The sequence below is a fragment of the Ambystoma mexicanum genome, chromosome 6p (assembly GCF_040938575.1).
Source record: "Ambystoma mexicanum isolate Mex_15411 chromosome 6p, UKY_AmexF1_1, whole genome shotgun sequence".
Classification (NCBI taxonomy): Eukaryota; Metazoa; Chordata; class Amphibia; order Caudata; family Ambystomatidae; genus Ambystoma; species Ambystoma mexicanum.
This window is the reverse complement of record NC_090935.1, coordinates 231,543,801-231,570,376: the sequence shown is the minus strand read 5'-3', so window position 1 is coordinate 231,570,376 and position 26,576 is coordinate 231,543,801. Positions and strand designations below refer to the sequence as shown.

The 26,576-nt window shown below is 48.3% G+C and overlaps 1 protein-coding gene across 3 annotated transcripts in view; it reads left to right on the top strand.

The window, feature by feature from the left end:
• Positions 1-5,487: 5,487 nt before the first annotated feature.
• HDHD2 (haloacid dehalogenase like hydrolase domain containing 2) overlaps positions 5,488-26,576 on the top strand; it is a 274,118-nt gene continuing 253,029 nt past the window's right edge. Inside the window, exon 1 of one of the 3 annotated variants that reach the window (XM_069626935.1) lies at positions 5,488-5,693. The gene's annotated coding sequence lies outside the window, so the exon portion shown is untranslated. Of the gene's footprint in view, positions 5,724-26,576 lie in introns of all 3 variants that reach the window. The other 2 variants (XM_069626934.1, XM_069626933.1) reach the window with 2 other exon arrangements.

Below are 26,576 nucleotides of genomic sequence, written 5' to 3'. Positions count from 1 at the left end.
CTCCGCGAAATCTTTATCTTCTTGGGCACCTTGTGTGTCTATTTGGAAAAGAGCTGCTGCTTTCGCCAGTACCTCATTGAGGAGTGGCTGATTATCAAATTGGTGCGTCGTTCACCAGGGGGTCTTTAGGAATACTAGTATAGAGATTGTAGGCTTCCACCTCATCTTCCTCCTCCTCTTCCTTGGTCATCGTCCCCATAGTAAGAAACCCGTCTGGTCTTCAAGCATATGTGTTTCTGTCTCCTCGCCATAAGACTCTGGATGGTAAGGTTCAATTAGTAAAGGGTCTGAAAACGAGCCCTGCGCTGGAGCCTCGGAGCGGAGCCTTTTAGTAGGGTGTTGAGAGGGCTTGGACCCCTAAGGGGCAGAGGTAGCTGGAGTGCTGGCATAGCTCTGGAAATAATTAGGGTCTTTCTCATAGAAGTCTGCCATAAATGACATTCTTCTCATTACCCTATCAATGTCCTCAGAATTCCATTCTCTTGAACTACGATTGACTACAGGATTCTCATCCTCTTCCTCCATGCCCATATCCTGAGCAGTGGGAAGAACAATCTTTCCTTTGGTGACAGGCTTGGATTTTTCTAAAGATCTAGGGGATTTCTGTTTTTCCTTTTGAACCTGGTGTTCTGAGGGTTTTTTCTGTTTTTCCCCCTTCCCATGACTAGAGGAATGTTTTCCTGAACTTTTAGGGGTCTCCGAGGGCTTCGACGCCTGGTGTCGAGACTCAGAGGTGGCTTTCAACACATCGTGTCTAGGCTCTGAGATGGTACGAGCTTCGGAAGTCATGGAAGAGGGGTGTAGAATCTTGGAAGTAGATGTCGAACGTGCTACTTGGGGGAAGAGGTTGGATTCATCTTCTGACAACCGTACCTCAATGACTTTTGGTAATGTGGCACCTTTCCCAACTGTGGACGGTTGTTGTTTGTCATAAGGCAAATGTGACCGTGAACGCCCAGGGACGCAGAATCAGTGGACCGTTCTCTCGATGCCTTTTGTTGCCAATTGCTCGACATGCGTGTCGAATCTCGGCTGGGGCTAGTGTGCTTGGTGGAAGTGGTGTGTGTTGCACTTTTGCCGCCGGGTGTTGTCCCCATAACTGAACCGGCGGTCAGTCCCCTGAGGTCGGGGGCTTGCGCGTGGGTGTCTGAAGTCACCCCTGTGCCCTCGAAGGTCCGATAAGGCGGCGTTGCTGCCATCGCTGAAGCATCCCACGGCATCCATGGCCTCTAGCTGCCTGGCGTAGTAAGCCCAGCGCTTCGTCGAGCGGTCTTTGAGTGTTTTGGGCTTTAAGAGCCTACAAGCTCTACAGGTAGCTTCAGGATGGTCTCGCGGGAGACACAGGTTACACGTATTGTGTTCGTCTACCCAGGGAAGCTTCCCGTTACACTTCGGGCAGAATTTAAAGGGAGTACTTGTAGCTTCACATTAGAGTGGTCATACATGGTTTTAGGATCTATCTCTATTTCTGGATGGTTTTACGCAGTATGCAAATCACCAGGCGTGGGTTCCATGAAAGATACTATGTTGCATGACCTGGTCTGGGGGTCACGCCTCTCAGCCACACCTCCTCAAGAAGTAAAGGGTTCCCAGAGTACATTTTTACCATTTCCAGCAATGCTCTGCATACAGAGACGGTGTCAGGGTCTTTCAACCTTTTTAGCTCAAAGTAATCTCTAGCCTCATGGGCCCCCAGCAGCTGGTACCATGTTGCCAGTCAGCAGCCTTATAACACTGTAATATATCCCTTTCTATGTTTCTTAAGTTCTGGGGCTTTAAATTAGTGATTTGTAGCGCTCGCCTTAAAAGCTGCGTGTTCTGGTGCTCTTCCAGCCGTCACTTCCCTTCGAGTTTACAAAAGTGCTATTGCATTTTAACAATGTACCTCCACATCAGCCACTTGCTAACAAAGAATTATTAATAGCTTTCAGTTGGCATTCAGTATTTGCCTGCTGGTTGGCCGTTTAGTGATAATCAGTGACTTATTGAACCCTGGCTGTATTATGATATATGCACCCCACAGGTGCCTCAGACGGTTTTCAAATTCAAGCAAGTGGGGTAGGCTTATAGCTCTCAACGTTTATTGTTGCTAGGGTGGGCTCTCAACGTTTATTGTTGCTAGGGTGGGCTAAAACACAAGATTCATGTTTGGCGGGTGAGGAAGGACCCATGGACGTGTATGGGCGTGTGGCCGGGTCATTCAGTTGATTGCGAGGCTGTTCATCGACCAAAAGCATGTGAATTTAGATGTAAGCCAACCATCATGTTGAAATGCCCCCCTCCCTCCCATATCTTCATTCAGGCCTGTCTGCTTAGGACAAATCCACCATCTACAAAGGACTACTAGTATGTCCCCTTTCTGCACTTGACCAAAAATCTTCCCCTTTGAACTGGACCAATACCAACATCTGTCTCTCTGCACCAGTGGCGTTGCCAGGGTGGGGGCAGGGGGCCCAGGCCCCTCCTCTGAAATCCTGTGCTACCCCATGTGCCCCCCCTTACAGTGGCATACTGAGTGGGGAGGCAGGGAGGGCAAGACCAGGATATTTGTCAATGGGGCACCGCTCCCGTTAGGCACTTCAATGAGGGTGCCCAACAGGAAAGGTGTCCCGTTCGCAGGACAATGCGTGCTGAGCAAATCCTGCTCAGCACATCCTTTGTCCCGTCAGCAGAACACCTTACCCTTCCAGAATGGGAGAGGTGTCCCGTTGCCAGGACAATGTCCCAAGGACCTCTTGGCTGCAGAGGGGCTCTCACGTTGCTCTGTGTCAACAGAGCATTTCAATGTGAGCCATTAGGCACTGGTGGGAGGGGGTAAGTGGGGGGGGACTATTATCCCTTTAGAAATGGGAGTGGTGAGAAGGAGAAAAGGGCGGGCGTCATCAGAAGTGAGTAGGGTGCATAATGCTTTATGAAATTACTATGGTTTGAAAAACCCAAGGGGGATTTATTTAGGCTTGCATCAATCTACATGATTCTATTGTGACTTTGCATGCAGGATGGGTAGAATAAAACTAAAACCATACTCTTATTGCTCAACATAGTTCTATGACAATGTATATAGTGTATAATTAGTTTATTATGAAAGGATAGTTTATTATGTAATGTGGTTTGCTTCCAAGGCATTGCTATAAAGTATTATTTAAGCACATTAAATGCAAAGCAAAACGTATAAATATCTATATCAACCAAACCTGGCAAGATGTGCTCAGTTGCTTAAATTGTCCACATCCGAGTTTCACCATTTAACCAAAGTGGGTGATCCTGGGCAAATCATTTAATCGCATTGTGTCTTATATGCAGCTCTGTAAGTGATTCACTTCATAGCTTATGTTAATATATCATGCTATTATTTAGAAAAAGCTCAATGACTATAGAGTTGCTCTATATATAATAGTGCAATTCGGGTATGTAGTACGACAAAGTTATTTGCCACTTGGCTTACTTATGGCAACGTATTCTAAAGTCACTTCCATGGTGCCTCCAAGTATCAAAGCCTGATGATGCTCCTTGCAATGTCCATTTCTGTGAAGTCATTTCTGTTGGTGCAATCCATATGCAAATTAGGAGATTTACATGCATTTTGCCCCACAGCGCCTGGACAGAGCTCATTACAAATACAGGAAACTCATCTATTAGTGTCCAGAGTTATTTTTCTGTTGTGGTAAAAGGACATCCGCCACTAATGTTACCAAAAAGGTATATTGGGGCAGGCGATTTGGAGGCACGAATGAGACCGTAAGGAATTGCGCGCACTGCATATGGGGGAAAAGTAGCAGGACTTTTTTCGCGGCTCGCCCCCTCTCTTGCAATGCTGGATACTCCCTTGCCCCTCTACCTGGGGTCTACTCTCTCTGCAGTGCTGCCTGGTGTCCAGCCCTACGGCACACACACGGCTGCAGTACACAGTGCCACAATGCTGCAGCCAGGGCTGGCTACAGGAACGGCAAATGCAGTGGAGAACGCACCAGTGGCACAGGGTGATGGACAGCAGTCGGGGTCCAGGGCTTGCCATTGCTACTACATGTGTGCGCACTTATGCGCAGCTAGGTGAAATGCAAGCCCTGCCTGAGGGAGTTAGGGCACAGTGAAAAAAAGACCCCAATTTGAATTTCAGCAGTCGGCCCGGCCCGGCCCAGTTGCCGATTGTTGAAAGTCAAATTGGGGTGTTGGCAGTTAGTTTGCCCCTGACATGGGTTTCCTGGCTGAGACCCAGCCTCGCTGAGGGAGGCAGGGGGCTTGGCGATCTAATTTGCTATCCTCCTTTGCCAAGCCATCTCTTGCACGTTTGCATGTTTTTTGCTCAGCCGGTTTTCTTTCTTCTGGCCTGAAAGGGACACACTGCCCTCGAGACATCAGAGTGGCTCCATCTCTGCAAAAGACACTGCTTTGAAGGATCATATCTTGTCACTGGTTGACCGCTTTTATAGCGCGCACACTGGTACACACTGTGCTCCTCTCACATGCCCTTCTCGATATTCTCAGGGCTCTTGCTACATTTGCACTATAAAATGTCCACACAAAGATACTGCTGAGAAAGGAACCCACAGCCCCAATTGCGATCTGCACAAACCTTCCAGAAAAGCACCCGCAGCCAGATACGAGATGCACAGAAAGGCATTGCGAACTGTGGGTATTAATGGCACACTTGTGAAAGGCCCCCCTACAGCAGATGCAATCAGGTCAATATGAACACTGTATCATTTCAAAGAGCATAAAACAGCAGGTGTCCATTTCTTTATTGTTTTTAAAAAAAACTTTAGAATACGATCTTTTTATACATATAAAATTACAAGTAGTCAAAATCCAAAATACACAACACCAATAAACAGTTTATAAACAGCTGAGAATTAGATATCCATTACAAAAACCTCATAATCATAACAGGTGTCCATTACCAACCAATGACCACAGGCAACATCTGAACAAATTGCCCATGAAGGCCAGAAACCAGGAGTGAACTTAACTGGTGCTGTGTGTGTTTTTTTGTTTAGATATATCGATATATATTTTCAATATTGATATAGGATGAGACAATATTGTTAACATCAAGATATATACATATGGAACAGAATTGTTGTCTGTATAAATGTACGATTTTTACCTCCCCAGGGCGATTTTGAACTACTTTGCCAGTATGAATTTGGGAAAAGCATAAACAATGCCCTTATATAGGCGCCCCCCATACTTTTGTCTGTGCCCACCCTAAATGTAATTCCTGAACACATTCCCAATTACTTCCCGATGCCAAGACCCAGCAACTAAGAAAACGTGTACTTTGCTAACCTGCACAAGAGACCCAGAACATAAACAGATTGACTTCAAAATTGCCAGGGTATCGCCGTCGTTATCTGCGCCTGCTTTTTCAACGCCAGAGGAATGACTACTATGCTCTGGTATTCATACCCACCAACCCCGGTCCAACTCTTGCATTCCCGCTGCGCAATGATCACGAGGTGCTGAAGAACGTCACAACACAGACGTAAGTGGCACGAACGTAACGTGCAACCCGCGTGATAGTGAGGTGACGGAACGTTGTGCGGGACAATTTCTCGGATGAGAACTGCGAGACCTTTGGGGTTCGGGGACAATCTTTCGGGATAGACACGGGACACTGTTCCCTTGCCCTTCAAATCTGCAAACCGTGTGACGGTTGTATGCCGCTCCAAGGAGGCAACTGAACGTAACTGCAGGTGTGTTCCTTTACACGTAATTGACGTGACGTAAGTGACCACGTGTTTGCGTTGTGTACGTCTGATTTCAGTGGCTAAGGGGAGGGTTTGATGGGCGGGGTCGCTCCTTTCTGATGGCAACCGTGCTGGCCTAGTGCTTTTTCTAGCTTCCCTACTATTGCTTCGCTGTACAATTATAATATCAGTTTAGGCGTCACAGATGATTTTCTTTTTAAAGCAAAAGCATTGCAATCTGGTACTTTAGCCTAATGGCTTCAGATGGAGTGATCCAATACTACAGTGCGTTACTGTTCATGATGACTTGGTGTTGGATATGTCATGTGGCGTATGCCATGTAGTTCTCTGCAACCTATAATTCAGCATTGTCATTATAAATTAACAGCCATAGTTGTTTAAGGAACGTTTAATGTATTCCCGCAAAGAGGGTATTTATACTGATATTGCACATGCTATATGACTTTACATTTCTTTATTTGACTATCACATCGGTTTATCCTTGTTGCACAGAAAATACATGTTATTCATAAGCTGAAACCTACTGCCCCACGTGATGCTTCATTTGTACAGAATGAAAAGTGGACGTTTAGGAGTGAGGTGTGGTCCGATATCCCCGCAGGAAGACGTACAGGACCCTCTGCAAGCACTCGCCCTTTCCATGGGCGATCCTGAACACTTTGTTGAGGGTGCGCATCATGCGCTCCGCCTCCCCGTTGGCCCGGGGCCACAGTGGGGTTACCCGCCGGTGTTGAATGCCATACTCCCTCATGAGCTCGGCAAAACTCTCGCCTTGGAATGGTGCCCCGTTGTCGGAGCACAGCACAGAGGGCAGGCCATGGGTGGCGAAAATCTTCTCCAGCGCCACCACCACGTTCTCAAATGCGACGGACTCTATGAACTCGACCTCCGGGTATCGAGACCACTCGTCCACCACAACTAGGAAGTGAGTGCCTCTCGACGTGGACCCGGAGTCTGCGTGCACCACTTCCCATGGTCTGGTCCCTCTGGGCATTGCTTCAATGGATGGTTCCCGCTGGGCCGGTGCCGCAGCCTGGCACCATACGCACGACGCCACAAATGCTTCCACCTTCCGCTCGAGTTCCGGGAACCACACCTTCTGGCGGAGGCGAGCTTTGGTTTTGGGCGCCCCTTGATGACCCTGGTGCGCCAAGGTGATGACCTGTGCAATTTTGGCCTGGGGCACCACGATCCTATCACCCCTCAGTAGCAGCCCCGACTCCGAGAATGTCAGTTCTTCTCTCACTCTCCATAACTGCTTGAGGGCCACTCTGGCTTCACATGTCCTGCGTTCCACGGCCTCCAGTACCGTCTTCCAGGTACCCCTCTGCATGGCTTCCCCTAGGATGGCGAAACATTTGTCGCCTTTTGATGCAACCTCGAGCTCTTCCACCTGCATGGAGTTTGGGGTGGCCGTCTCCACAACCAGGCGGACATGTTCGTCGGCCTCCTCCGCTAATGCAGACTCCTGCGAGTCCCCTCTTGGGTGTCGAGAGAGGTAGTCTGCCACGTTGTTAGCCCCTGGACGATAGGTCAACGACACTCCATACTCGAGCAGGGCGAGCATCCAGCGCTCTATTCTCACTGGTGGACGGGATGATGAGCCCGCCATGATCAGCAACAACGGCTTGTGGTCCGTGACCACAGTCACGGGGCGCCCCAGAATGTAGAGGCGAAAGTGTCTGCAACCCCACAGCACCGCCAGGGCTTCCCTCTCAATCTGGGAGTACCTTTGCTCGGTGTCGGAGAGCGCCTTACTGGCGTATGCTATGGGTCGAATCTCCTGGTCATTCCCCACTTGTGTAAGTACTGCCCCCAGTTCATATGGGCTGGCGTCCACAACGATCTCTGTCTGCAGACTCGGATCGAAGAACGCCATGGTGTCGTCCGCCGCCAAGGCACCTCTGATGTCATCGAATGCCGCCTGCTCAAGGGGGCCCCACTGCCAGGTGGTGTCCTTCTTTGTGAGCGATCTCAACGGCTCTGAACGGGACGCCAGATTCCTGATGAAACGGCCACAGTAAGTAACCATCCCCAAGAAGCTCCTCACCTCCGCAACATTCTCTGGCGGACGCGCCTCCTTTATGTCCCTCACTTTGCGGGGGTCCGGCGACACCCCAACCGCCTTGAACACGAACCCAAAGAATTCGATCGTTGTTTTCAGAAATTCACACTTGTCCTTGTGCAGGGTGAGTCCCAGCGAGCGCAGGCGTTCAAAGGTCTTGGCCAGGCGTGCCAGATGCTCCGTCTCCGACCTGGCATACACCAAAATGTCGTCGCTAATATTAAGGACTCCATCCAAATCCGCTAGTGCCCCTCTTATGATGTTTTGGAAGACCTCCGCCACGGAAGACACCCCAAAACTCAACCTCTTGTATCGGTAAAGACCTCGATGAGTGGTAAAGGTTGTGATGTAGCGGGACTCGGGGTGCAGGACCACCTGGTGATAGCCTGCTCTCAGGTCCAGTTTAGAAAAGAACCTCGCCCCTTGCAGTTTTGCTATGATGTCATCGATGGTAGGGGTCAAGTGTCGCTCCCTCTTTATGGCCTTATTGGGGAGTCGCATGTCCACACAGATCCGCACCGCATCCGGCTGTTTGGGCTTGCGCGCGATGACAATGGGAGACATCCACGGGGTGGGGCCCTCAACTTTTTCAATAATGTCCAGCCCCACCAGATTGTCCAGTTCTCGATCCACCAGATCCCTGAGATGAAACGGAACTCGCCGGTGCTTCAGCGCCACTGGTTGGATTGACTCATCGATGTGGAGCCGGACCGGCTCACCCACCAACTGTCCGATGCCTTCAAACAGGGAGCTGTGTTTGGCCAGGAGTACCTGAATGTCGTCTAAGTACACTGAATATGCAAATGTGACAATTCCCAGCACCTCAGCCGCAGCACAGCAAAGCAAGGTGTTGTCGCTCACCGGGGTGACATAGAATCTGGCCCGGATGTGTGAGTCCCCATGTTGAACATCAGCCACAAATACGCCGTCCAGAGGGAGGGGCTGATCGCCGCCGAAGGCGAATATGCGTGCTCTCGGTGCGGTCAGCGTGGGCGGGGCCTGCATGGTATCATAGTGCTTTCTGGCCATCACATTCACGGACGCACCGGTGTCCACTAGCATTGGTACAGAGTCACCATTGACGAGCACGTTGCACCTGGGCTGTCTCTTGGAGCGGGATTTCAGCATGCTCACACTGGACACGAAGAAGACGTTTTCCTCTTCCTCCTCCTCCTCCTCTTCCTGAGGCGCCCCTTCGTCACCCTGGTCCACCTGAGCGACGTTGGACGTCCTTTGGGGTCGGAAGAAACCAGCTCGAACAGGCCCCCTAGGCACTATCTTGGGAGCTGCAGATCTGCACATCCTGGCGAAGTGGTCCGCGCCTCCGCACCTACCGCACATAACCCCAGTCGCAGGGCATTCAGCTGGGTGCGGGAGATCGTACCCACACTTTGGGCACGAGGAAGTGGTCCCAAGCGGGCGCGGGCTCTGAGTGTTCATGGGGCGCCTCGCTCCACGACCTCTTCCGACCGCGCAGACCTCCTCCACCTTGCCTGGGCGGGCACCAGCTTCCATTCTGGTCGCCCGCAATTCCGACACCTCGTGGCACCTTCCCAGTTCTAGGATGCGAGGAAGGGTGATGCCAGGCTCGCGCAATATCTGGCGGCTCAGTTTCCCAGAGACACACCCCTGAATGAGTTGGTTGCGAATCATGACTTCAGGGTCGTTCCACGCACATGGCACGGCCAGTCTCCGCAGCCGCCCATAGAACACATCTAAAGTCTCGTCATCCTTCTGTCGAGCCGTTCCCATGAGAAAACGTTCATAATCTGCGTTGGCCATTGGCAGAAAATGATTATGGAGTGCATCCTTTGCCGCCGCAAACGACCCATCCGCCGGCTGCAGGGACAGAAATATCTCATGCACTGCTGGGCCAGCAGAGTACAGGAGAGTGGCCAGCTTGCTGTCGTCGCTTGTCTCCATCGTGGCCCTGAAGTACATCTCAAGCCTATCCATCCACATCTTCCACCTCTGTCCCAGGCTTGATGGAGCATCCGAGGTATCAAACTCAGGCATTGGCTGTAGGGACCCAGGTGGTTTCAGCGGGGGAGCAGGCGGAGGCGCAGCAGCAGCGGCAGCAGCAGCAGCTTGGCTCATGGTGGATAGCGCACAGGCACCCCAGAAGATATAATTGATGGGGCCGCAACTCACCACCAGCAGTCAGCCTCCAGAGATGGATTGAATTCTGCCTCTCACCAGGCGCGCTCCTCGCAGATGTATCACACAAGCCAGCAGGCAGACAATGAAGTGTCCAAAAATTGAGCAGGGGGGAAAGACCCCTAGTGCATTCAGCAGGCTTCCCATAGAGTCTCACCCATCTACTCGGTGAAAAACAGTGAAAATGTCAATGAATCATTCTGAAATTGACACGTGCTGTTTCCAGCGACTGTCCGCCGCTGAAATATCCAAAAATTATGTCCGGATGGCTCACTGGCGCTTCGCTATGAAGCCGTGAGTTTCCGAGGCCTATTAATCAAAATGGCCGCTGGCCGCGTGTGTCGCTTCCTTCTCCGCGGTCAGAATTCGCTGGAGCGTTCACGTAGGATCATCTACGCTCCCAGCAAATGTCTCCGCCTGTTCCAGGAAGTGATCCCGGCACTCGTCGCCACTGTTGGCGGTCTCCGGATGCCGCCGTCCGTGAGCCCCCCACCTCCCGTGACACAGAGACACGGAGACAGCGGTGTTGCAAGTGTGGGCTCCCCGGTGACTGTGTCGTCACTGGGAACGCCCCGTTTATTTAACTGCGCACGCGACGGAGTGAACGTCACCCCGTCGCGTGCGTGCCCTTAAAGGGCCAACGCCACACAGTCCATCTCCACAGCACAAGTATAAAGGCTTAACACAAACATTGGCAAATCCAATAGGGCTGGCTTTTTTTTAAAAGTGCGAGTGGCTGAACATTGTGGTTTTTGTTGATGGGTGAGTGTGAATATGGTTATATGGCTGGATGGATGAGTATATGGGTGGGTGGACACAATGGATCAGTGAGTGGATATACTATGGATATGTGGGTTGATAGTGAGAGTGAATATGATTGATGGGTGCATGGATGAGTAGATAAGTATGGTTGTGTGGGTGGTTGGTTATACAAGTAAAATATGTTTTGCATAGTGGTTGAATATATGTGTATGGGTTGATACATGAGTGGTTGAATGAGATATGATATGATTTTTTTTATATTGCGCTCATACACGTGTGTTTCAGAGCGCGACCAAGCAAAGGGAAGGGGATAATAGCAAGGGATAATAAAAACAAACAATCTTATTAGGCCCAGTGACATTAAGAACGCGCAAGTACCTGAAAAGGGGGAAAGTGCGAGGAAGGGGGAGAAGTGGAAAGTGAAGCACAAAGGAGAGAACTGAATAAATAATAAAGTGCAATCAAAATTAATAAATGCAATGAATGCGTGGATGAATGAATGGGTAAATGGTTGAATGGGTGGCTGAATGAATGGGTGCATGGATGAGAGGGTAAATATGGTCATATGGGTGGATTTTTTTATTAGTACATTAGAGAATGTTATGGCTTAACATCAGTTGTACCCGGCGAAAGGGGGGCTGCTTCCCAGCCAATTAGGTGGCACAGAAAAGGGGGGTTTACCACACAGTAAAGCCCAGGCCCTGAGCCTCCTCGGAGCGGGAGGCCGTCATCTTCCCTTGCCAGGAATCGGGGATGTCATAGCTCTCAACCTTTCATGGTCGCTGGGCGGGTGAAAACACCTGATTTTGCATTTGGCGGGTGAAAAGCCCATTGATTGCTATGGGCGTGTGGGGAGCTTGGTGGTGAGGGAGCTGCTTAAGTGGCGGGTGACACCTGCCAAAAGCGGGTGAGTTGAGAGGTATGGGATGTTCACCCCCACACCTTCATCCCCTCTTTCCCCCACCCCCTAACCCCAATTTCCATGCCCCATCCCTTTCTCACTTACCTTGCTCTCCTCTGTCCCTCGTCAGTGCTAGGTGTTCCCAGCGCATTTCCTTCCCGGAAATGGACACCATGGAAAGGGAGAAGGTAACTACTTCCCAAAACCTTTCAAACATGCTGTTTCTCAACTTGAGGAAAAAGCACTATTAGCACCTTGGTATAATGCGTCAGGGTACTAATAGTAATCCAACCCTCACAGGGGAGGCTATTACCTTCAGGTAATGCCCTGGGGCTAACTCTACTGGTAATGTCTCCTCTACCCGCTCGGGTTGTATTTCTTAAATATTTGATGCGATCAAATGCACATATAAATATAATTGCAAAATTAAATTATATTCATGCATACTTTTAAATATAAAAAATATGCAAAAATACATTAAACAGTTATTTCATTCATTTTATTCCCATACGGATTTAACATTTCAAAAAGCAAAGATGTGGAAGAAAATGGTTAAGTAGGTGAATTGTCCCGCAGGTGGATGAATGAGAGAGTGAGTTGGTGAATAAGGGTGGATTGATTTGTGGGAGAACAAGTCTGTATATATAGGTGGGTGAATGAGAGGATGAATGTGGTTGTATCAGAGCAGGAATATGGTAAAATGGGGCAATATATAGATAGATGAATAGGTGAATATTCAATGGGTGGGTCAGGCCTTGTACATTCTCAAAAATCCCACTAGACCTGCATGGCGACCTACTTAGTTTTCATATTCGACCTTAGAGAAATGCACTCACCTTTTGTTAACGGGTGACTTGTCACCATAAGCACACTTCATATTTGGTGGTATGCTGCCACCCAAAGGCTAGCCATGCACAGTGAAACTTTGTATTGCCCATTTACTGCAAACAAAGTTGGTTTCCAGTGAAAGTCATATAAGTTTCAAACATCCCCATACTCACCAGCAAGGTCAAGTACCATGCAAATGGTACTCGCCCGTCATGAAATCCCCTCGCTAATTAATGAGAGTGGGCTAGTAGATTTTGAAAATCCCTGTTGGTGGATACGTGGGTGGTGTGAGAAACCTGAAGGTGTCTAGTTCCCGGGCAGCTGTCATCCAGGTGGCCAGGACACAGCCGTTGCTTTTAGATCCAGTTCCTGGGGGTGGCCCAGTACAGGGGGATCACCTGGATGGGGGGTCCTTAGGTAGAGGAACACCGACAGGTGAGATGAGGTATCCCCCTTATTTAAACACCTTTTCCCCATCCTACCTTGTAGGATATTCCAAAATACTGCCCCACCTTTCTGACATGAGCACTTTCGCACAACACGAAGACAGCAGACTAACACCAGAGCCGTTTACCTGACATGTCCCAATACAAGGGTAAGGCAAAGTCAGGCAATTGACCATAATAACACACATCAGACGGCCCTTTCTCTTCCCCACAGGGATAAAAGGTGGAGCAAGAGAGCACTCTACGAGCAAGGCAGACCGCACAATGTGAGTGCTAACTCAGCACGGCAGTTCAAGAGGAGGAGAAAGACTGCGTGAGTCGAGAGGATACCAAGGGAAGAAGTTACCTTGGCATTATCGACATACCCGTGAAGCCTCAAGGTAAGGAATCGTAAGGCTACGGACAATAGCCAGTGTGTGTTGCAGCAGATGTCTACGATACCCAGGCGCCTCCTCCAATGACAGCCAAGCCGAGAAGAGACACATGGCCCAATGGTACCAGCCTTGACTCCACAGACAAGAAAGCAAAGCAGTTCATCACAGCCGGCGAGTCGAGGGGATAGCCGATAAAGAAACCAAACTGTGTTGAACTAAAGTAGCAAGTGGCTAATTGAACTTTGAATGCACAAAGAACTGTTGATATAAGAAAAGGGGAAAGCCAGCATAGCGGAATCAAACACCACATGGGTGTTCACTCGAGAAACGCTAGGCGATTACCCTGCTATTGAACAACAGTAACCAGGGTTAAAAGTGGTCATACGGGGTTCTGTCAAATCCTCTGTACAGTCTAAAGTCTTTGACCGGCAGACAATTGGGAAACCAAGGAATCAAATCCTGCATGGTATGAAAAGTACACAAGAAGGGACAAAATCTGAAGTCCCATGAACATTGTGTTGACAGGAGGGAACCATGTGATGCTGGTAATGCATTTGAGGGACATGGCCTCCATGTCCTTGTCCTGTACTCCCTTTTATCATGTGTGTTCTGTGTTTCATTTTGCACAGGAGTCCATGTGGGACTCCTGGCAGTGCAGCTCTTCCTCTTTTTGGTTTGGTGAACAGACCCTTGGGATACCCTTATTGAACCCATGGGTGGGGGTACAACTCTGTACCCCTAGTATCTGTGTGTGGCCCACAGAGCAGGGTATAGGCTGGTGGCAGCTCCATGCTGAATTTGACAGGTGCTCTGAGTATCCCCCATTTTGTGATACCCAGGCCATGCCATTGGAATCAGTTGATTCCTGATAGAAGACAAGATGGCCCATGTGGCCTCTTGCATTCTATTGCCTGTTACCTTGTTTTCCCAAAGTCCTGGGAAGCCCGATTCTGTCTGTTACCCTGATTGGCTGTTGGGTGGAAGTTCCATATATGGTATTGTGGGAAAGTCCAGGCCAGGCTGGCTGGAGCCTTCCCAGTGACTGTATGTTGTGGGTACACCCTTGGGGTGGGACCTGGGTGAATGGAGTGTGTGACCAATATGCACTTCATGTTATGGGTGTCTGGTTTCTGGTATGTGACACAAAGACTGAGACATCCCTGCCCGAAACTGGTACGCATGCAGTGTGGAGTACTGAATGACTGGCTGCTTGTCCCAATCCACATTCCTTGTTGACAGTGTCTGGAGGTAGAAGAATGGCCTGAATGCACTGTGAGCCTGATTGTCTGCCTGCCTGCATGAATGCCCTTCTGGATGATTGGTTGCCTGGGTGTGACCGAGCAGAGTGAATGAGAGACCAAACAGTATATCTGGGGACCTCTCGCTGATGGGAATTGTTCAGAAGCTGATACTTGATACTTACTCTCGAAGCGGAGCTGGAAGAAGGTGAACCGCTGTTCCCTTTGACGCAATCTAAAAGCTGCTGTGCCTTCAAGAACCTGATTACAAGAGAGGACCTGGCTAGGAGACCTCTTCCCGAGCTACAAGGGACCATTGTGCACCAGCTAACCTTCGCGGAAGCGCACTGGAAGTCAGCCTTCCAAAGACTGTCGACCAGAGTCCTGCTGCAGAAAGTCAAGGTCGTCGATGACCGAGGAAAATCCGCCGGTGGGTTTCCCGCCACCCGAAGACCTCAGACGCCAACGAAGATCAGGAAGCCAGCATGGTCGAGTCCCGTTTGCCGATGACCCGATGCCCTTGCTGGGCCAAAGTTCTTCATTGACTCTTTGAGGCAACAAACTATCGTCATCGGGGTGCACCGCACGCCTCATCTTCGCAGGACGTCCACGACCGATCGTCGACGAGCACCGTCCGCACCGAACCTGCTGCCTCAACGCCTTTGTTCACCTTTTCTTCGAGGGATCTCGACGATCCGTGGCTCCTGCCTTAAAGGGATTCACTCAAGAAGGATCTGTTGATGACCCAACGTCGAACTATGCTAAACCAGGTACATTGGGTTGGTAGAACTGTTATAGAAGGAAATAAGACTATATGGACTGGGCTTGTGTGTCATGACCTACAGAACACGCCCTTTTGGACTTCCTGGTCCTTGTCTCAACGGGGCTTACATTCCCTGGTACTCCCAACATGGCCGTCCACTGTGAAACACCTTCCTCGCTCTACGCATTGGACGTAGCGTGTTCTGTTAATAGACCACACCTCCCGCGGCTCTGCGCGTCTCAATGCTATTGCAAAGTAGCAACCAGACGTGTTCTCCGTAGCTCGCGGTATTGTTTTCCTTGCTTCTTTCCCAGCCAACCCCATTCCTAGTCCCTTTCCTTCCTTTCTTGATTCCTGGACTCATGTGCTGTATATTTCCCGGATTCCTGGATCTTTGCATCCCGGGACTTTGAACGCACGCTGGAGTCGGAAGAGACTCGTGCAGCCTTATTCAAGACCAGATCCGTCCGCAAAAAGGCATTGACCAAGAAATCCAGCAAAGATGGAACTCAGGTGAGAAGGGGGGAACTCCTTGACATTGTGTTGTATCTTTATTGTACAGGTTGCCCAGGTGGGGGGATCCTCAGAAAACTCTGCCTAACGGTAGAGGCCCAGTATTCTGCCAAATGTTTAACCAACTTGTTTTTTCTCCTCAAGTCTATTTTTGGTTCACCTTATTCATATGTCATTTGAAACTGTCTACAATTGATGCATTTTAATGATGGAATCAAATAAGTAATTATGGTACCACATAGAGACTGTATATATTATAATTTTAGAATTACCTGAGCCCAAAGTGAGTTATTGTATGTGTACATAATCAAAGCCTTATTAGGCAAGATTGTATGCAGTACACTTTGGGTGTACTACAACAACCCTGGCCTCCCGGCAATAGCAACCCAACCTTTAGTATAAGTCTGTACTACACAGGTTGGTAGCATGTTGAGCAGCCAGGCTCATCTCAAGAAGGGTCAATGTGAGCTGTACAGGAGTTGCACAGAGATTCACAGTGACAAGTATTAAAATAAACACACACAAGGTTTCTTGAATAAACAATTATTAATTATTTTATCAGTCCGTTAGAATAAGACTTCTTCAGAAGGGAGCAATATAAAAGCAACACACGAATACACTCCAAAACTACACACTCTTAGTTTCTAAATCAGTAAAAACTCTTTTGGGATGGACCACAGTCACAACCTACACTCTCAGGTGACTTCAATAGCCAGGGTGCTGTGGACATTAATATATCACTGTAGCATTTGGAACATTCTTAGGAGTTGGTCAAAGGAAAAGGTTATTAGAACAAACAAGAGATCACACATATTATTAAGCAGGCAAATACTTTTAGATCCCCTAAGAAGAGTCATTTAGTATAACAGGTTAAGCCAAAGTCAATGGGCAAAAGTCTATATAAGCTGAAGCACTTCTGGTAGGTAAGTAGAAAAGTCTTTGCACAATGTTTTAGAAGTCTTTGAAGAAAAGAAGAATGAATGTAGGGCCACAAGCTGTTTAGACTTGTGAGTAGTAGAAGATGCAAGCAACTCTACAATAAGAGGTACATTCTCTCAGACTTTACAGTACCTTTGGATTGAAGAAAAAGTGCAGCAGATGACTCCTGTTCCTGTGCAGCTCTGCAGATCTCACTGTTCCTGGGTCTCAGTCATGGGGACAAGAGGTAGGACGTCAGGGGACTCCTGCACTGCAATGGGACGGTCACCGCTGGCAACCGACAATCTTCAAACAAGTGGCCCTTCAGGGTTTCTGCTCCCTGCGACTACCGCAAATAGCAACACTGTGGTTCCTGGCTGTCGAGATGGTTTGTCCTTGCTTCTGGGATCCCGCACTCTGTTGAGGGGGCTCAGGCTCGGTCAGTCCTGCTTCCTGGGAGTCCGGAGGATCTTCCTGGAGCTCTTGGCCAACTTAAAAGCAACGCACACAATCTGGTGTTCCTCTACCTGGCTATTCGGGTTCCAGCAGCAACTCTGTGGAAATTCAACCAGCTCCGAGAATATGTTCTGGAGTTGATTGGTTCCACCAACTCAAGGGGAGAAGTCGTCCTTGCAAGGGCTTCTCTGTCGATACGAATTTGGAGATTCAGCACAGCAGCAGGGCTCCACCTGGCAGACCAACGGCCCAGTAGTTGCAGCAGGCATTCTCTTCAAGTTCTTCTTCGGTTCCTTCATCCAGTGGTCGACTCTGCCTTCCAAGCCAAAAGCCTCGCCTTTTATTCAGATTTCTCCCATTCCAGCCTAGCTGTCAGTCACCCAGCAGGGTGGCTGTCCTTGCCGGACAGTCAGCCGGCCAATCACCACAGAGTGCATTTGGGAGACTAAGCACATGGAGTTTCTGGCACCTCCCTCACTTCCTGCCCCCGACAGACACCCTGGAGCCAGAGGCAGGTTTCACTCGTGAATCCCGCCAAAGGCAAAGCGAACAAAGGGACCGAACCTGGTTTGGCGTGAAGAGTAAATCTCAAGAAGGACCTTTCCACAAAGAAATGGCGAAAAAAGAAGACTGGGGCCATTTTGACAAAAATGGCACTCTTCGGTGCTTTACTGCAGCTGCAAACGCAGCCCGCAGTAAATGCACACCACGGTAGTTAAAAGTAAACCACTGCCACCAGCCATTCAGTGAGGAAAGGGTAACATAAAAATGTTATATGAGAAGCTAGACAAAGGGGATACTAAGTAACCCCTCCAGCACCCTATTGCAAGATTGTGTGTGCTGTGTCTAGAAAGTTACAAATGTAAGTAAAGTCAATTTCACGTTACTGCTCTGAGAAACAGTAGTTAAACCTTTGGAAAAACTGGAAGACTTCCCTGTGCTACTGCACTGAAGGTACTGTGTGACACAAGGTAAAAAATGATGCCTATGGAGTTTGTCAAGCTCCATAACCAAAAGAAACACAAAGTGTAAAAATCACTTTAAAATACACGAGAGAGTGGGAAAAAGGGTCCGACTCTGTCCAGGTAAAAAAAATCAAGTCCTCAAAATCCAGCAAAGTTGCTGGGGATCTCTAAGGTGGAGGGAATAAGCACATTTCTGAGAATTCTCCCTAACATAACGAACTGTGTTTTCACTGATATAGTGTGTGGACATTCCTTTGTGGGTGCTTGGGGACTGCACTGTACTTAAGAACCAGCCTGCATCCCCTCCTCAGAGCTAAGCCTTGATTGCTCGTCCAATGCTATAAACAATAGAGAATCTTGGCTGGGGTGCTCTGTGCTGCTGCTCTGCCATATAGACGGCAGGAGTACAGATAACCCCCCACCAGTCTTTACAAACCCGATTTAGGGATGTCCACAGTGTATTGGTTTGTAAAGGTTGGCAAGAGTTTGTTGAAAAAGGAACTGTTTAATTTAGTTGTCGAATACGACTGTGAGGGGTCTGCGCCTGGAAGAGGGGGAATCGGGGGTGCAGCCTTCACCCACAGCCATACGTGGAACAGAACTTGTGTTTGTTTGTTGAAAATATCAGACCCTCGAAGGCAAGCGACTTTTTATTGAAAAGAAACATAACCATTGAAGAACCTGATAGCTGGAATGGAACTGTCTGCTCGTGCTGGGAAAGCGCAAGTGTGTGCTGTGCTCAGGAGACACTACTTGGCCCATGCTGAAAACGTGGGAAAGGGAGACCCCTGGAAATCACATCCTGACTTATAATTTGTGAACACTTCTTTCTTTATTGAAACCCCTATCCCACACTCTTTCTATAATTAGTTTGAAGGATCTGGCAATGTTTATTTTAGTATAGGCCTTTTTACTTTGACAAGACGCCACAAGGACTGCCTTATTTTTCGTTTGATGGTCGTTGCTTGCTCCCATCTTAGATTTAGGTTTAGCTTAGGTGTTTTTTCCAACCTGCACATTGTTTAAATAAACACCCTTGAATCGTGATCACCTGTGTCTGTCTTTACTGTTGCCACCATGAGTTCCTTACAATGGGTGAATATGGTTGGCAGAGTGGATTGACATGGTGGGGTGGGAGTATAGGAGAGAATGACTGCGGGGGGGTGGATGAGTGGTAGTTACAGGCTTATTGGTGAGTGGATGAATATGGTTGGATTAGGGGTTGAATGTGATTGGACGGATAATAGTATGAATATGCTTTTGGGTGAGTGTACATAAGGATGATGGGTGAATACCCATGTGTCCCTCATTGCCAAAGTGGGGCAGTGTTCCATCAGCAGATGGCATGGAGTTAGCGCTAGCACCATTCACATTTCTTCTATGGGCGGAATGTCGATCACACTGTAGATTCTACACTCGAAGAACTCTTCAGTCCTCCAATCCTGTGGACGGAAGTGGGGCGGCTTTTAGTTGGCACTAGGACCTGCATCTTTCCTTTGGTAGGCACGTTGATCTCACTGTCGACAATACCCAGGAAGTGCCCCTAAAGTCATGCAGAGCGAAGAGGGGCTGCCTGTTGTCAGTCCGCGGAAAGGCCAGCGAGAAAGTACAGCAAAAGCAGAAATCTAAACATTGTGAACACGCTCAAAAACATGTTTACCGGGACTGTAGTAAGAACCCTAGCCAGTGAAAAGCAGTTATGCTCTACTATAATGACCTTCCACACAGTGGAACACTCTGCTTTAGAAGGATGTGAGAGCTTGCTTGTTCAAATATAAATAAACCCTAACATATCTGTCACTATATTTATCATCTATAGTCCTCCCAAGGATATGTCCTTATTCAAGTGCAAATTCATGGCCCTTGTTAACAGCCTAACTAAATCTAAATTTCCCATTATTATTATTATGGGTAATTTTAACTACTGGGCAGATGACAAAAAAATAGATTGGCCAATTCACAACTTACAGTATTGGATGCTATTGGATACACCCTATTGATCAAGAATCCAATACACAGAGATGGCCATACTATCGATTGGGTTCTCACGCATTGGCTCAACGTGTTAACCCCAGTCTACGATCTGCCCATGGTCCGATCACCTTAATTAACTTCACAGTGTGCCTTCCTGATGCACCAATCCGTCTGGATAGGTTGCTAAGAATCCCCCCCAAAATGCTGTAATTTTAGGAATGTTTCTTCATCCAAATTTGTCTCGCTTCTTCAATCGAAATTGTACCCTCCCGACTCTCTTGAAAATGTTACAGCTCTGGTCATTCATCTGTCATCTCTTCTGTAATTGAGGTGCTAGCCCCAGAAAAAAACGAGCTGGTTTTGAGCCTGTGCTGCATCACGTCTGAAGGATTGTCAGCTTGATGGCATTTCTGATAATACAAGTTGCATATGGGACCTTCATAGACTGAGTCCTTGAAGAAGCAGGTGACTGGGGGCCTATTTTATCAGCTTGCATCCCCGCACAGAGTTACATCAGAAGGATTGTGAGCTTCTTTGAATCTACGGTATTATATGTTGTAAATGGGATTTACATAAACCGACATCAATTTAAATAGTCTTAAACTATGTGGTACAATTTCGTTGGTCTGGAACCTGTGCCACGCTTCAAAGAACGTTACCCCACTATGTTTATGCTCATGTTTGAGAGGAGCAGAGAGACCAATTAATTGATACTTGTGGAAAAGTGGGTTGATCATATAACAAATTGACTTGAACTAATAAAGGGAAGTAGAGAAAAGGCTGCTGCCCTTCTTAATAAATGTATCCACTGGTTGCAACATATTATGGGATGCCGTTCAGTTATATATGAGGATATATACAAAAATGGATTTCTCAGTGTACCGGGATACCTGGTTTGCAACTATATTTATATCTGACTAGGTGTTGAATTTGTAGTTCATAGCCTGCTCTCTATTAAATATTGAAACATTCTACCTAATGGGTCCACTATTACACTCAGAGCTTGTCCCCCATCTTTCGTCATGCCTATTAAAGTGACCATATAAAGTATCCAGTTTGCCACCAGCCAACTGGCAATAGCGAAAAATTCACAAATAGTATTTTGCTCAGCGCAAGAAGCACCAACTGTTAAAAAGCCATCCACTGTAAAATCATCATTGGTCACTAGAGTAAAAGGAAAACATATTATTCTCAGTATACCAGTGTCTAAAGACTGTGCACAAATGTCTGCTCTTGATGAGCTAGATTGACAGAATGCCACGTCCACTAGTGGGATGTCTTCTCATAAATCTAGATGAGCTGCCGCCCCACGTGTTGAATTAAATATTCTTACTTGGAACATCGCAGGCCTTTTGAGAAATGTGAATGACGTGGAATTGAGCTTGTTGATTCGATACAATAATATCTGCTTCCAGAACATTTTGGCAGAAAAGAACATCTCTATTGGGGGGGGGGGGGGGTACACTCATTATTGCATACCAACTATAAAGGGAAAGGAGTGCACCCCTCTGGAAGACTGTTAAAATTGCTTAATACACGTCTAAATGTAAACATTCTGATATGAAGGCTCACCTAATGGAATTCGCACCAAGAACCAACATTCTCTTAGTGAATGTGTATAATAGTGTAGGAAATCCCCTCAGACGCTCACACCAGGAAGAAATGCAACACAATGGAGAAAAAAGGCCCAGTACATCTCTTGCAAGGATAACATATTTTTATTCCCATACAAAAGGGGAAAAAGCGCCAACAAAGAACTCTGCTGCTGCCGAACATTCTGGCAACATCAGCATGTGCAATACATTATAACAGTAAGCATCGTCACTGGTGATTTCATTACATACAGTAGACATCCGCGCTGCTGTTTGGAGAGATCCTACACATAGGTCACCTGCTCCATAGGGGAAGCCAGGCCATTGGTCTCTGCCTCGTCCGTCCATCTTTGTCCACGTGGGTGATGTTGCAGCCATCACTGGTCAGCCGATGATCATGTAACAATTGTAATACTAACTGAAAAACCACCTCTATCTCTATGTACCAGGGAACCTGGCACAAAGCAGACGGGCCCGGGGGGAAAGCCAAGGTCACACTAACTCACACACACTTCACTCGCTTCCTGATAGGCCCGGCATTCTTCCAAGGTCTCCCACCCTCATTCTGGGCTATAATTTCATCCAACCCTGCATCTGCAGCACAAATCACGTGACATAGGAGTGAAGGGAGAAGGGTCCTGCTTTCTGATCATTTGATCGATCAGGGTTCCAGCAGGTTTTATGATCAAGGGTTTGGGGTTATCTGGTACACTGGAATTCAGGGGTCCTGAAACCAGGCTGGAAGCTATAAGTTAGGATTAGGGCTGGTGGGGGTTGGAGGCCCGTGCCCTTCTTCTCATGGGATTGTGCTGTTCTCAGGCACTCGGCCCTCCTCCCGGGGCCTTGCAGGGCTGATTCTTCCCAGGGCGTGAAGGTTGGCAACATTTTAGGACAATGAAGGGTTTTATGGATCTGCTTTCTCATCAGTGTTTGGGATACAACCTTTTCCTGTGCTCATGTTCGTGGCCTAGTTCTGGGTGCTGTCTGCCGTGCCGCATTTCAGTTGTGTGCTACAATATAGCTGCTAATATCTAAGATGGCTGCTATTCTCGCATGCATACTACATCTACAAAATGGACAATAATGTGATTGTGTGAACGCTGATAAGGGCACCCTCCACCCTGGTCTCTTAGATTACTAATAATGGCCTTTGCCTTATTGTGAAGCTCTTTGGAGTGTGGGAAGAATATGTTCCCTTTATAACATTCCCCACTTTCGTTAATTCTACATTAACGATCTCCCCTATGCGCCCACCCGTTCTCTCCCCTCTGACGCTCCTCTTCCAAACGTTCAGTTTCTAAATAAGATGGCGACCTATCCTTTGGAACTCATGCTCTACATACATAACATAAACTCTGGCCAGACTGTGCGTATTCTTCAGGTGTGCAAGTCATGTATATACAATCCCCGTCCCCTGCTAGTTCAACCCAATATTCAGTGTAATACTCAGGATCAGGTGGGGTGTAGTTCTAGTACTGGGAGGGTGCAAATGCTGCTTTATTCTCACCACGTGTGGTTTATTTGGGTCATCTGTTTGAACAACACTGTCCTTTTGTATGTTGAGGTGCATTAGATCCCTAATTGAAACAATCATCCTGGTACTGCTAGGTACTGTTTTGGCACAACATCGAAGTCCCAATTGGCAGGTGCAAAAAACGACCAGTATGAGCACGACTACGGGCACCACCATTTTCACGATCGCCCTATCCAGGACTGTGCCCAAGCAAAAAAAACATCAAACCAGTCCGTTTCCTGTATGCCAGCTTCTGTTTGCATGCGTGATCCGAGAGAGTGTAGTGCTCCTATTATTTGCATCATGGAGCCGTTCTCTGCGTCGCTTGGAGGCAGATACGTACAGCAGGAATCGCCAATTATTCTGCAAACCTCTCCCTCCATTGCCGTGAGCATGTCGAGCACATAACGATTCTGAAGGGTCATCAGTCTTATGGCATGCATCTCAACCTTCATTGCGTTGAGACCTTGTTCTCTATCGTCAGCCAGCTGCATGACCTCCCACCTGACAATTTGCAGTCACTTGGACCCCAGGCAGAAGTAGAGATGCAAAAAATGTTTCTTCTTTGCTAAATAGTCTATATTCATTGGGTATTTCTATAAGCACTTCGGAGGAGTCTTGTGACAGATAATTAGATCTTCTTCTTCTGTGCTGCTTACTGTTCTTTTCCCTCTCTGGCAAAATACGGAAGCTGGGGCGTGGTGATGGGTTTCTTGTGGGCCCCATTGTAGTCAGGGCTCAGGTTGGGGCAGGCAAGATCTTTAAACCCACTGCGAGATGATGTTCAGGGATCACAAGGATGGCTGAGTGCAGCCTGGCCAGTGAGCTATAGGCCCTCCATGATAGTGGGAGATGCAACAACGCCTGCTGCCCACACACCCAGTAGTAGTCCATTACTGCAGCTGTACCTTTTTTGAGGTCTGGTATAAACAGTGTCTTGTTGCATTTGTGATTGGCACCAATGAAAACAGTTCCTTTGTTGTAAAAGCATAGTTCATGAGTTTCTTGCTGCTGCACTGTTACTGGACTTTCCATCACTTCGACCCACATTAGCTTTGTGATATGTTCATAGAGAATTGTGCGCATACTTTGTTCACTTCAGTCAATACTTCGTCTCCAAATCCCAGTAACCTCCTGCTGCACAACTCATTGAGGTTTCCTGCCATCTGTTGTCTAACTCAGGACATCCTGTCCACCCTTCCTTTCTCTACCTCATCTTCCTCCTCCTCTGCCACTCCTGGCTTATCTGAGGCTGTCTCTCCCCCGCCTTTCACCTCCTTTCCTCTTTTCACACGTGACAACGTTTCTAGACAAGTCCGATCTATGAAAGTCTTATCAAAGCAGGTTCTCCCCTGCTTACCAGAACCATCAAGGACATCAACACCCTTGCTCCAGCCTTGGCCGATTTCTGCAATCACTCCTTTGCCACTGGAACTTTCCCTGCCACACTTAAGCACTGTCTTCTGCACCCCCTTCTAAAGAAGCCCTCTGCCGATCCTTCCTCTCTGGCTAACTATAGCCCGATCTCCATCACTCCTTTCCTGGACAAACTCTTGGAAAAGCTGTCCATCTCCCGGCTTAATCTACATACTGAATCGGTTGGTTGCCTCTATGACCACCAGTCTGGCTTCAGAGCTACTGAAAGCACGGAAACTGCTCTTCTGAGCACCCATAAAGACTTGCTCTCCAATCTTGACTCTCATCTCCCTTCTGTCCTCATTCTCCTTGATCTATCCTCTGCTTTTGACACAGTCAAACATGCCATCCTGCTCAATCGTCTCCGGGACAACCTTGGTATTACTGATCAGGCCCTGGGCTGGTTGACCTCCTTTCTCACCGACCGACCCTCTCAGGTCCAACTGGGGTCTTTCCTCTCTTCTATCCCTCTCTCTACTTGTGGTGTTCCCCAGGGCTCTAACCTCACTCCCTTGGTTCTTCAACTACTACCTGGCAGCTCTTGCCCACTGCATCGCTACTTTCTTCCCCAATTTTCAATGTTATGCGGATGACACTCCGCTCTCTTTCATGCTCCCCTCAGCCACCTCTGCTTCCTCTTTCATACCAGACTGTCTGGCCGCAATTCAGGCATGGTTCATGGCCAATGATCTCTGCCTTAATGCCAGTAAACCTGAGATCCTCCTCATTGGGACACCCACTCCCCCCTTTCATCTCTCTCTCTGGCTGCGCACTCTGGGCCCTCTTCCTGCTCCTTCCTGTGAGGCTAAGAACCTTGTTGTCATCTTAGACTCACCCTCTCCTCACATCTCTGAAGTCTCTAAGAAGTCAGACTATCAGCTGCACCTCCTCGGAGGTATTCTTCCTTTTCTCACTTTCCCCAGAACTCTGGTTCTTTCTAGGCTGAACTTTTGCAACAACCTCTTTCTAAATCTTCCTGCCTCTACTCTTCGACCTTTACAACTTATCCAGAACAGGACTGCAAGACTTGTCCTTGGCCTCAAGCCTAGGGATCGTATCCCTCCAGCTCTGAAATATCTTCACTGGCTCCCCGTGGCTGCAAGGATCAACGTCAAGAACTTGTCCACAAGGTGTTTGGGGCCTGGGACCGCTCTAACTCCAACTTTCTCTTTCAAAACATCTTCCTTTTACGAGCTCTGCGCTCATCCACCTCCAACTCTCTGAGGGTCAGACACTTATCCAAGCAGAGAGTCGGGAGCAGGTCTATCTCCTTGGCTGGGGCCTCCCTCTGGAACAGCCTCCCTGCCTCTCTCAAACTTGAGCAGAACCACCCCCTGTTCCGGAAGCAAATCAAGACCTTCCTTTTCGCTTCTGCTTTCTCTCTTCCTCTCCCCTGCAGATGCACCTGACTGCTCCGCGTACTGGTCACCCTCTGAACTCTGGCCCAAGCTCCTGCATGTCCAATTGCCCTCGCACTGCTTCCGTGCTCCCCAGCACTTAAGGGTCTGTATCTGCAAACCTACAGTCCCTTCTCTCTGCACTTATGAGCCACCCACTGGCTGCACTTGTGAGTGAACTGCACTTTCCCCTTCCCCTCTGGCACTCCCCCTTCCCTCTTCCCTGTACTTGCACGATCTGAATGACACAAGGCCCAGTAAGTATTTTGTCCTCCCTTGTTTGCCTCTCCTTGTCCTGTCGCGCCTAGAAACAATTATGATGTGGCATTTACAACGTGCATGTACACATCATATCATATGTATTTCACTCCTTATAAGTTCCTCTACAACCTCCGCAGGCACTGGGAGCTCTTGGGGGGTTGCTTGCATTGCAGCAGATCCGGATCCATGCTCTGTAGTTGCACGGATTGTGTCTGGAATGTGCCTCGCAGGCTACACAGTGCCGGATGAACCAGGCATTGAGCCTCTATAATTGGTAGTTCTTGTGGTATTAATACCGTGGGTGCCCCTGATGTGTGTGGTATCAACGA